The sequence below is a fragment of the Oryctolagus cuniculus genome, chromosome 1 (assembly GCF_964237555.1).
Source record: "Oryctolagus cuniculus chromosome 1, mOryCun1.1, whole genome shotgun sequence".
NCBI lineage: Eukaryota > Metazoa > Chordata > Mammalia > Lagomorpha > Leporidae > Oryctolagus > Oryctolagus cuniculus.
The window spans coordinates 25,015,200-25,027,692 of record NC_091432.1 but is presented as its reverse complement, the minus strand read 5'-3'; the positions used below and the strand labels follow the sequence as shown (position 1 = coordinate 25,027,692).

The 12,493-nt window shown below is 36.1% G+C and overlaps 1 protein-coding gene and 1 long non-coding RNA gene across 12 annotated transcripts in view; one reads left to right on the top strand and one right to left on the bottom strand.

The window, feature by feature from the left end:
* Positions 1–12,493, bottom strand: part of LRRC4C (leucine rich repeat containing 4C) — a 1,373,254-nt gene that overhangs the window by 736,561 nt on the left and 624,200 nt on the right. The window lies entirely within an intron of this gene.
* LOC103351331 (uncharacterized) overlaps positions 1–12,493 on the top strand; it is a 138,356-nt gene that overhangs the window by 10,634 nt on the left and 115,229 nt on the right. For all 4 annotated transcript variants that reach the window (XR_011387538.1, XR_007911697.2, XR_007911696.2 and 1 more), the window contains exons 2-3: positions 2,154–2,315; positions 2,558–2,705. This is a non-coding gene — a long non-coding RNA (uncharacterized lncRNA). The remainder of the gene's footprint in view (positions 1–2,153; positions 2,316–2,557; positions 2,706–12,493) is intronic.

Here is a 12,493-nt window from a genome sequence, read left to right as displayed (position 1 = left end):
AAATGTTTAAAGAAAGAGTCCATTACACTCCACTATAAAACTCTGGGCATAAAATTGTTGCAATAATCAACACAATAATAGTAAGGCCACAAACTCTCCTGTAAAAGCAACATAAATTTTAAAATACATCAAAAGATAGATGCAGTAATATTGTGTTTCCATTTATTACTGAGTTCATTTCACAAAACAATAGCCTCATCCTAAAATGTTATTTCTATTTCTTTATTTTACTACCAGCCATTTTATTGTATAATGTACTCAAACATGCTCTTCCTTAATTACAATCTCTATTTTTCAGGCCTCTTATAAATCTGCTATGAAAGGAATAGAATATATAAAGCAGATTTGAGAGTTTTGCCTAATGAATTTTTGCAATAAATGAAATACTTTGAAAGCCAAATAACATAAAAATTGCAAACATCACAGAGTTGAAAGCAGTAAACATCATTAGAGATATCGCTAATCTTTTTACCATCTGCTGATGTATCACTGTTCTGGTTTCCTAGAACTGGTAAATAAATTTTGATCGGTTGCTATTACTCTTTCTAGTCAAATCAAATTTCTATTCTCTTGAGCTACTCAAGTTTGACATTAAAAGAAAAAAAAGATTTGGGTAGCTCTAGTAGAGAATTCATGTTCAAATTCCAAGGGCTTTTAATAAAAAGTAGAGAATGAAAAGAAAAGAAAGTCAGAAATTATTTCTTGCTTTGTTTAATATTACATGCTTTGGGAATCAAATGGACTTTTCATTTCTTTATTTACTGTTTGTCAATCAAATTATGCTCTGAACTACTGCAATTAGAGAAAAGGAAAAGGTGTACAAATAACATTTTGAACCTCACAGGAACATCTTGTTCACTTACACTGATTGTATATGAAAATTGCTAGAATTTAGAAAATGTAACAAGAGAAACTACTGATCATTATGGTTTTAAAATAAACATACATTGCATCTATTTGAACTTGTTTTTATGAAGGTACTTCAAATACTTTAGGGAAAATATGCATTATTAAAAAATTTCAAAATATTTTGATACCCAATTAAACCACCCAATTAAAAATTCTATTTTTCAAAAATTGTTTGAATTCCTTTTATATATTTAAAATATCTTTACTAAATTTTTAGATCTTTGGTTGAATTTTGAGTTGATTGCCTAGTTTATGATAAGAAAATATAGTAAACTTACTTATTTTTAACTCACAACCTGGATACTTCATTGGGAAAACTCAAGACTAGTGATTCAGGTTATGTCATTTCTTATTCCTAATCCCTGTTTTGGTGTGGTAAGACTTTCCTTATGTCCTCACATGGTCTGCATCGTAGCGTGAGTGTATACATTCATATCAAATTCATATGTTGAAGCCCTTACCCCCAGTATATTTGGAGATGGGACCACTAGAAAGTAATTAAGGTTAATGGAAGTCAGAAATGTGGGGCCTGATCTGACAGGGTTAGTGTCCTTGAAAGAAGAGACGCCAGAGGGCTCATCCTCTTCTCTCAGACTACATGAGCAGAAAGGTCATGTGAGGACGCATCGAGAGGACAGCCAGGAAATAAACAAACCCGGAAGAGATCTCCCACAAGAAACGGGATCTCCCTGCACCTGGATTAGGGACTGAGACCTCCAGAACTGAGAGAAGTAACTTTCTGTTATTGCAGCTGCCAAGACAGTGGTATTTTCTTATTCTAGTCTCTGTAGACCAATAGATTCTGAGAGACAATAAAACATTGGAGATAATTAGGTCCTGAGAAATCATGCCTTTTTCTCTTAGTATAATTAAAATTACTAGAGAGAGGGCACATACATAGCTAATGCTGATTCAGCTGTATTGGACGATAGGTGTGGAAAATTTATTCAGTCTTCTAGCAGTTATACTCTGACCTCTTATTCTTGCTTGTTCGTGTGCAATACAACCATATCACCTTAATAAATGTTCAGTGGCACATATCTGCTCCTGCTCCATTGCCCATCTCTTCATTGCCCATATGCTACTCTTAAATGGGTAGCCATAATGTCTCTTATGGTTGTTCAGACCTGCATTGTTAATTGCTCTTCGTGTGCTGTGCTGCACCATGCAAGGTCATTATTATGGTTGGACTACAATGCTTAATTTTACTACTACATCATCAGTTACTCCTGTTTACCTTTTAGGACACTGAACATCAGTGCAGGAACCCAGCTTTGAGATGTCAACGCCAAACTCTGAACTCTACAACCTAACCCAGATAGCTCAACCCTAAATTAGTTTCGTCTCCTACAATGTGGATGCACTCATGTCCTAGCAACTGCACATTCTGCAGAATGTCCTTACAGGTAACAATAGAGTCCCAATAATATTCCTTTCTTGCTAAAGTATTGAGCTCAAATTTTTTAACTATTTATTTTTAGTTGAGAAGTAACCATTTTATATATTTATCAGATACAATATGATGTTTTGAAATAAATGTACATCATGGAATGGCTAAATTATAGTAAATCATGTGTGTGTGTTACCTAACATAATTATCATTTTTTGACCTTGGAATGAAAGGTTCCTTTATATCTGATTGTTTCAGTACTTTTCCAAACATGGCAACTCCCCTACAGAGGCAAAGCTGCAACACTGGTTGAAAAGAAAGTGCTTGGGATATGGACCAGATTTTCCTCTCCCTGTTCTCAACTGGAAACTCACTATTGAGCTGCCCAATTACTAAGTCCACCTGGGTAAGGTGTTTACTGGGTCTTAATCTGTTAGTCATTATAATGGGGAATTGTATAAATGTAAAGGATGCCATTCTCCATTTTCTACTCCATCAGTGATGGAATTTCTGGCTATACAATTTGTAATATTCTTCACTTGGCAAATGTGTAAAATTCTGTATGCAAGCATATATATACATATATATATGCGCATGTGTGTGTATTTGTGCAAATATAGATGTCTCATTAATAAAAATTCAATCATTCAGTTTACATATTTTCTGTGCTTTAAATTCATTGAATAAAACTCATATGTCTTTATAAATCCTGATAATAACAATTACAGATCACATTCATATTTGAAGGCAAGAGTTGGATTTGTGAATATAAGACAGACATATTTAAGATGAATATTTAGAAAGGGATGCTCCCTGTTGATCCAATAATTAAAGCTAATTTTGCAATTTCAATTTATGAGTTAATTTCTTTTTAATAGCTCATACTTCCATTTCTCTGTTCAAAATAATTGTCAGAATGAAAATCAGAATCCAAAATATCTGAAAATGAAGGCTATTTTCACTGTCCTCCAACTATCCCATGAAACGAAGTATTTCCTTCTTCCTTTTCCTTACATTTCAAAATATAGATTAGTGCAAAATGGATTATAACATACTGAAATTGTTCCAATAATCACATCTCCATTCTGGTGAATTTAGAATGCATTTTGCATTTTATCTCTTCACTGAGATGTTTTGCTATAATGGAAAACAATGAAATGTTTACTTTTTAGGTCTATTTTTCCACCTTTTTGCCATTCTTAACTTTAAAATAGTATCCAAAAGGGAACAGAACAGATTCAATGTTTGTTTTGCATTATACCGTCATGCTAATCTCTCACTATCCCTAGGTAGTGGGTCACTGAGACTTGGCACACTTATTATGCGTACTCTTTCTTGGAAAGTTTCTGGGAAATATGTTTTAAGGATTTTTTTTTTCATTGCATTCAACTAACCAATGGGAAGGGAAACAATTTAAATTTCCATAGTAGATTAATTAATCCAGCCCTTGTTTTAAATTTATTTTGGCATGAAGGAAGTTTCACCACAGAAAATTATATCAGTCTTTTTATTTTTCTAAAAACATTTTATGATTAGCTGTCTATTTGTGACACTGAGGCTGTGAATTGAGGGTAGCTAGCATGCATATGCTTTCCTGCTTTGGCAGGAGATCTTGGAATGAGTTTGTTTTTTAGAAAAAAAGAACCTTATAGGTAAAAAAATTTAAATTAACAGAAAACAATTTCTGATTCTTATTTCACAAATGCAAATACTCAGGTTAAGGAAAGTCCTAGTTATTATTTTGCTTTCACGATATTATAGTCTTATAGAACATTTTATATCATAACTTTGGTTATTTTCTATTGTTATAGAGTTATTTATAGTTTTCCATAGGTGGATATAAATGTAGAAGCAAAGATAGTTATATATTTACTTTTTCAATTTTTCTTTCTCTGGTAAATACTCCATTTACAAAGTTTTCAAATCTCCACTTTCAACTGAAACCTCTATTCTAAATGATCTGGGAGCCATCCATTTCTTTATGATAAAACTTTGGTTAAAAAGGAACTTCATAAAATCTCTAGGGTGTGAATTCTTAAAACTCTGTGAAAATGCAAGCAGTCTAGAAATCAATCTGTTTCTGTAACACTTTGGATGCATAACTACATGAAAGAAATTGTTGAAATTGTTCAGTTAAGTAGACACAGATTTGTAATTTATCTCAAGGCCTTTCCTACAGTTTTATGCTAAAAAATCTAAAATGTTGTGCCAGTATATGGGTGTATTGCAATATGCCTTCTTGGGCAAGAGAGGGTTGGCTACATTCCCTTTGTCCAGAAGAAAGAATTTTTAAAATGTATTTTGTACCATGCTTCTTGAATTGTCTTAGATTGTTTAATACATTTCTATACTTTAATATTTAATTCTCTTTATGAAAGATTTTCCACTTTCTGCCTTGCTTAAATATGAGATTCCTAACAGAATTAAAATGCATAAGATGAAGTATTCTTGGCATTGACATCTCAGAAGCAGCATATTTTTGCTTTTGCTTGTGGGAGTAAACAAGATAAAACACAAACAATCTTTCCTAATTGATTCAGATGTCTCAAATGAAATCATTTCATCCTGCAGTGCTCAGGATAGTTTGTGACCAAGATAAACTTGTCTCCTTATACCCAGCACCGAAACAGAGTACAGAGAACAGCTGTCCTATTAACCAAAGCTGAGAGTCATGTTTTAGTGTTTATTTGGTCCCAGGGAGATAGAAATTTAGGAAATAGGAGTTTCCTGGGATGAACACAGAAGGGGTGAATCATTAGATGACTGAGGCAGAGATAAAGCAAAAAAGGATGCCCAAATTGTAGATTTCTAACAAAACATCTAAACCAAACTGTTCCCTTTGCAGATGGGATATGAAGAAAAGTATGGGAGAAATGATTCCCAGTGAACTGGGGCCAAAGCTCTGTTGTTTCACGATTCAAGTTATCTCTTTATTTGAATTTTATAAAGTAGAATGCCATGTAATGAAATGAAAAATTTAATATTAGTATTGTTTGTTTTCTACACATTTTTATTGGAGGAAAGATGACCTAAGATATTACTAGCTATAAATCCAAAATGTGAATTTTATTTTATGAATATAGATGGTTAACAATTATGGAACCAGCTTATGAGGACAAGCAAGTCCTATGGGGGATTTCAAAATTCTAGAGCTGCTCGGTCTAGTGTGTGTGTGTTACTAGTCAATTGTAGCTTTTCAGTTTGAACGTAACCAAATTAAAGTCGAATAAAATAAAAATTTTGATCCACAGTTACAATAGTTTCATTTCAACTGCTTACTAACAACATGTAGCTAGTAAATGCTATATTAGTGAAAAATCATATAGCATTACCATTACTACAGAATGTTCTATTGGACAAAACTAGGTAAAGAAATGTGATACTACAGAAGGGGTCTTGAAAAACAAAGAAACTAAGAGCTTGACTGTTTTTATTTTGGAATTAATATGATTCTCTCTTAACCTTCTTATATAATTCTGCTCTATTTCCTAGAATTAATAACATAAATTGGTCAATATTAGGAATATAATCTGTATCCAGAGATGTGCTTTAATGGATCACACCAAATAACTTGCTAGTTCTTAAAATTGAATCAACAAAAGTCATCATTCTGTGATGGGGATAGTGTCACCACATATGCTAAATAGGTAGGATCCACTTCCAAGGAAAAAGTCCTTGCCCATGGATGGAAACTGCTTATTTTTTCAATGTTTTGAAAGCAGTGGAGCTTAATAATCATCAAGCCCTATGCCCAGAAGTTCCATTGTTCATTATTCATCCTAAGGGACCAAATGGTCAAGAGGAAAATAGTTTCTAAAAAAAGGCTACTTCCTGCCATGACACAGAACACAGATACAACTCAAGTCAGTTAGGAAATTATCAACTCAAGGTGTATCAGAAAGAAAAGTTGGGAACACGGTGCAATAGGCAAGAGATTTGGAGTCCAGGACAATGGTTTCACATCATAGTTCTGCCAGTGATTAGCTGAGATACCTGGGCCATCTAACGTGTACCTGCTAGGTCTCAGTTCACCTATCTATATAATGGATACATCATCAGTGATTACTGAAATGTGAAAAATGAGATGGATGTCTGGGAAGTTCCTATTGCTGCAGATTAAATTTATCACATGGAGTATAAACTCAGTAAATATGGTTACTTAATTCTATGTTAGATATTTGATAAAATCATGCTTATGAAGAGCATGAATTAAATGTAAATTATTCATAAAAAGGTAAAATCATGAATTACAAATGAAATGCAGTATATCCTCAAAACTGTAAGTATAGAATTACCATATGACCCAGCAGTTACTTTCTTAGGTATGTACTAAAAGGAATGAAAATACAAAAGCTTGTACACAAACATTCATAGCAGAACTACTCACAGTTGCCACAAGAAGGAAGCTACACATATGTGCATCAGTGGATCATTTTTTAAGGTTTTATTTATTTATTTGAGAGGTAGAGTTACAGACATAAAGAGGGAGAGAAAGAGAAAAAAGGTCTTACATCTGTTGGTTCACTTCCCAAATGGCCACAATGGTTGGAGCTGGGCTGATCCAAAACCAGGAGCCAGGAACTTATTCCAGGTCTCCCATGCAGGTTCAGGGCCCAAGCACTCAGGTCTGGATATTTCATGGTATGAATTTATGACAATTTGTTTAATATTGAGGAGCCAGTGCTGTGGTGTAGTAGGTTGGGCCTCCACCTACAGTGTTGGCATCTTATATGGCCGCCTGTTCATGTACTGGATGCTCCTCTTCTGATCCAGCTCTTAGCTTTGGCCTGGAAAGACAGTGGATCAGAAGAGGAGCATCCAGTACATGAACAGGGGCCCATATAAGATGCCAGCACTGTAGGTGGAGGCCCAACCTACTATACCACAGCACTGGCTCCTCAATATTAAACAAGTTGTCATAAATTCATACCATGAAATATCCAGGCAGAAAAAGGAATGCTTATGAAGTACTGATATTACAATGTGAATGAACTTTCAACATTTTGCCAAGTGAAACAAGTCAGATCCAAAGGGTCACACATCATGTTATTCCATTTATTTGAAATATCCATTATAAGTTTATTTATATGGAAAGCAGACAGGTGATAGGGTCAACAGTGGCTGGAAGTAGGAAGGAAAAATGAGTACGTTTATTTCTTAGGGCTGCCATAATAAAGTACCACAAACTGAATCAGTTAAAATAACAAATATTTATTGTTTCACCATGAATATGAGAAGTCTGAAATTAAGGTGTCTATGGAGCCATATTCTCTGTGAAACTTTAGCAGAATTCTTCCCTGTCTTTTCCTATGCGCTTCCCATACACCAGCAACCCTTAATGTCCCTTGGCTTGTGATTACATGAGCCCAGTATCCGCCTTTGTAATCAAAAAAGGCATTGTCTCAGTGTGTCTCTGTCTTCACAGAACTGTCTTCCTATAAGAATACCAGTACTACTGGATAGTAGTCCATCTCCTCCAGGATGGCCTCATCTCCACATCTGCAACAGCCTGATATTCAAACAAGGCCACCTCCCATGGTACTGGGGATTAAGATATCAACATACTCTTTTTAGAAGCACTAAATGAAATCCAGAACAGGGAGTGCCTGTTAGTTGGGTAAAATGGGGCCGGCGCCGCGGCTCACTAGGCTAATCCTCTACCTTGCGGCGCCGGCACACCCGTCGGGGCACTGGATTCTGTCCCAGTTGCCCCTCTTCCAGGCCAGCTCTCTGCTGTGGCCAGGGAGTGCAGGGAGGATGGCACAAGTACTTGGGCCCTGCACCCCATGGGAGACCAGGAGAAGCACCTGGCTCCTGCCATTGGATCAGCGCTGTGCGCAGGCCACAGCGTGCCAGCCATGGCGGCCATTGGAGGGTGAACCAATGGCAAAAGGAAGACCTTTCTCTCTGTCTTTCTCTCTCACTGTCCACTCTGCCTGTCAAAAATAAAAATAAATAAATAAAAATTGGGTAAAATGTTTTAGGATGAAGAAAAATAATTTGGAATTAGAATGTAGCAGTGGTTCAACTACTTTGTAAATGTATAAATACCACTGAATTGCTTGATTTAAAAAGAGTGATTTCACTTTATGTAAATTTTTCACCTCAGCTTTTAAGTAGTGTATGTAACTAACTATATGAGAATATTTTTGTTTTGAAGACAATGAAAGGCATCGTTTTAAAGTGGTAGAAAAACTATTGGAGGAAAATAGGTTTTTATGTAGTATAACATTTTGCTTAACCTCAAAACATGGCAGAGGTGAATCAAAACATAAGAGGAAAAATTAAACTACTTTAAATAAAAGCAACTTTTGATATTTATCATGTGCAAAAGAGGGTAAAGCGATGTAGGGATTTCTAAGAAGAAAAATAGGTGTCAACTCCAAGGGTGGAATGCTGGGATCTGAAAGAAAAACATGAATTTGGAAGGAAACACCTTGGCAAGAAAGATTCAGTGTTTTTAAGAACAGAGATTTGTGAAATATATTTTCCATATATTTATTATGCAAAGCTTCAATGTTCAGTTAAATTTCAGTACAAAACATGTATTATGAACGAGGTTTAAGGAAAATCCAAGACCAGGGTTAGACGCAATGAAGAGAGGAGCTCTAATGGAGTAAGGTCTGGAGTGTGGTCGAGACCTCAGTGTGCATATGGAAGAGCAACACGGGGAACTGTGGGAAGATACATCCCCAAGAAGGCAGAGCAGACCCAGGAAGAACTATGACCTTCTGTCAGAACATGGAAAGGTGGGGGGAAGTCAGTGTTGTTTACTTAGACAATCCTTGGTTTCAGGTTCCATGGATGTTATATGGGAATACCATTGAATCCAAACAAAAGATGTTTTTAAGACTATTTATTCCAATCATTCTATAATATATCACTAAGCTGTAAAATAAAAAGACAGAAGACAGGTCTATTAAGTATGTGTGTTTTTTTTTTTTTTTTCAATAAGGAACTCAGAGTGGTTAAAGAAGCTTTGGGCTCTTATTTTCAAAATATGAATTTCATAAATGTGTGGAGTCTGAATTGCATTTGACTGACCCTGTTATTTTTGGGAGGCAAAATGTCATTTGCTGTGATTTTCTGGAAAATGAAAATCACTTATTAAACCAACAAATTTCACAAGCCTGGATATCTTCTTGTTGTTTTACAATCTTTAATTATTACAGATATTAGCTCTTGTATCATGATGTCAAAACCCAAGCAACTGTCTGTGAAAATACTCTGTAATAGAAATCCAAGCAATGCCAACTCTGTTGCACTCTGGAAGCAATTTGCCTGCTATGCTTTCTTCTGAAAGACGGCTCCCAGGGCCCAATGATTTTCGGGAATACAAGGACATCATAGAAGATGGGTAACACACTTGAATGTTGATGTCCTGATTCTGTCACCTGGAACCATCCTTTCACGTCTCTCGTGTTTCAAGTGCTGCTTAGAGAGCAACATAGGGAGAGAAAACCCACACAAACCTCTTCAGCACTTTCATTTTAAGCTGATGCTCTCAGCCAAAATTGCTGTACATTACTGAGGGGCATTTGTTAAGTAGCAGTTTGGTTTCATGCATACAGGAAATTTTTAATCTGGCTGTGAAACAAGTATTTTATTCTGGGGCTGGTGCTGGGGCATAGTGGGTAAAGACACAGCCTGCAGTGCAGGCTTCCCATATGGACACAGGTTCCAGTCCTGGCTGCTCTACTTCCGATCCAGCTCTCTGCTGTGGCCTGGGCAAGCAGTGGAAGATGGCCCAAGTTCTTGGACCCCTGCACCCATGTGGGAGACCTGGAAGAGGCTCCTGGCTTCAGGCTTCCCATCAGCACAGCTCCAGCCATTGCAGCCAACTGGGGAGTAAACCAGCAAATGGAAGACCTCTCTCTCTCTCTCTCTCTCTCACTGCCTCTCCTTCTCTGTGTAACTAAATTTCAAGTAAATAAATAAACCTTAAAAAAAAGTGATTTATTCTGAGATAGGGTCATTCATGTTTTGGGATCCTTCAACAGAGAGCGAGCATACTATTTGGGATTACCACTTGCTGTTTTCAATAGATCCTGAGTTGCAGGCACTCAAGGTTATCATCACAGTACAGGGAAGATTTGGAATCATGTAGCTTAAATAGAGCACACAGGAGATTCCAATTCAATCCCATCAAGGTGGTATGTACCAATGCCATCTCACTAGTCAAAGTGATCAGTTTCAGTTCATAATTGATCATAATGATAGGATTAAGTGTCAAAAGGATCACATAAACAAGACTGGTGTCTGCTAATACTAACTGATAGAATAAAAAAGGGAGAGAATGACCCAATATGGGAAGCAGGATACACAGCAGACTCATAGAATGGCAGATGTCCTAAATAGCACTCTGGCCTCAGAATCATCCCTTAAGGCATTTGATCAGGCTAAAAAGCCCATGAGAGTATTTTAGGCATGGAAAGCCAAGACATTGGCAAGAAAAAAAAAAAGAGGACCTAAATGAAAGATCTCTGCCAGTGAGATCCCAGTAGAAAGAACGGGCCATCAAAGAAGGAGGTACCTTCCTCTGAAGGGAGGAGAGAACTTCCACTTTGACTATGGCCTTGTCTAAATAAGATCAGAGTTGGTGAACCCAAGAGGCTTCCACAACCTTGGCAGCTCATGACAAGAGCCTCAGGTGATTACTGACATCATAAATAAGAGTGTCAATTGTTAAGTGAACAACAGGAGCCACTGTGCACTTTCTCCCCATATAGGATCTCTGTTCTTAATGTCTTGTACTATGTGAATTAACGGTATAACTAGTACTCAAACAGTACTTTACATTTTGTGTTTCTGTGTGGGTGAAAACTGTTGAAATCTTTACTTAGTATATACTAAATTGATCATCTATAAATAAAGATAATTGAAAATGAATTTTGATGTGAATGTGATGGGAGAGGGAGTGGGAGATGGGATGGTTGCGGGTGGGAGGGAGGTTATGGGGAGAAAAAGCTGCTATAATCCAAAAGTTGTACTTTGGAAATTTATATTTATTAAATAAAAATTAAAATAAATAAATAAAGCACAAAAAAGCAAGTGAATTCAATTCCACTATTTTCATTTGAGTAATCTTTTAGCCTAAGGCTCATTGACCCAGCAACAAAACACAGACTGATTCACTTCCACCAACTGTCTGCTCACCAAGAATGTCACATGACTTTCTCAAATACTCAGAAGCTGTGTACCTTAGAAATATCCAAGATGATCCAGGAAAATTGAGAGGCTACTTCAGTGTGCTGAACAGGAATTTACATACAGGGCAATCTCTGGAGAAGCTCGTAAATCCGATATGTGTTCCTTGGTGTGACATCTCACCTTTCCTACCGCGAAACTGTTGCATAGCTTCCTGAGCCATACACATGGAATTACTTGTGCAACTTGGATACCTGTTCATAGTTATCTGGCCTGAGTTGTTCCCCAAACTGTGTTACCACAGGTTTTTCCCCAGACCCTTTTCTCTCAGTTGATCTTTACAGAAATGGGCATTTGACCTGCATCCTTTACCAGAAATATCGATCAAGGAAGAACCATTTTTTATCTGAAGCTGAAACAATAACTCAAAAAATTTTTTGAGTCATGATTCTCTTTAAATACAAAGAGATAAGTGAGAAAAATTAGTATGCCAAGTAATAAAGAAGAGGTCAGATGCACACATATATAGAGAGAAATCAGTCTTGTTGCTGTTCATTTGTTTAACCTATGGTTAAAATTGGTCAAAAAATCAGGCAAAACACTTTTAATTTTTTCAGAAGACATTTTGGTAAAGTTATAATGTTTTCTTCTCCTTTGCTGAATATGTTTGATTTCTGCTCATCACATCTGCAATCAAAAAATCTTCCCTAATAGAGCCTCATGTTCCAGCAATCAATGCACATCCTTGTTTTACCAACAGAAAACTGGCTCTACACTAGGGTCAGTCAAAAAGAAATGCAATGTTTCAATTTAAGAGTAGATAATTATAAAATGGGAAAAATTATGAGAATGATACATGTGACAAATACTAATTTATACAGGAATATTTATTAATGCCCTTTGTTCAGTTATTCTATGATACATAGATTAAAGTAGCAGAGGTTTTCATGAATTCCTTCTTTCTCGGAGATACACAGGTATACAAGATTTCTGCCAATTTTGTGGTCAGGAAAATAGTCTTAATGTTCTCAGAAATCATGGTAGATA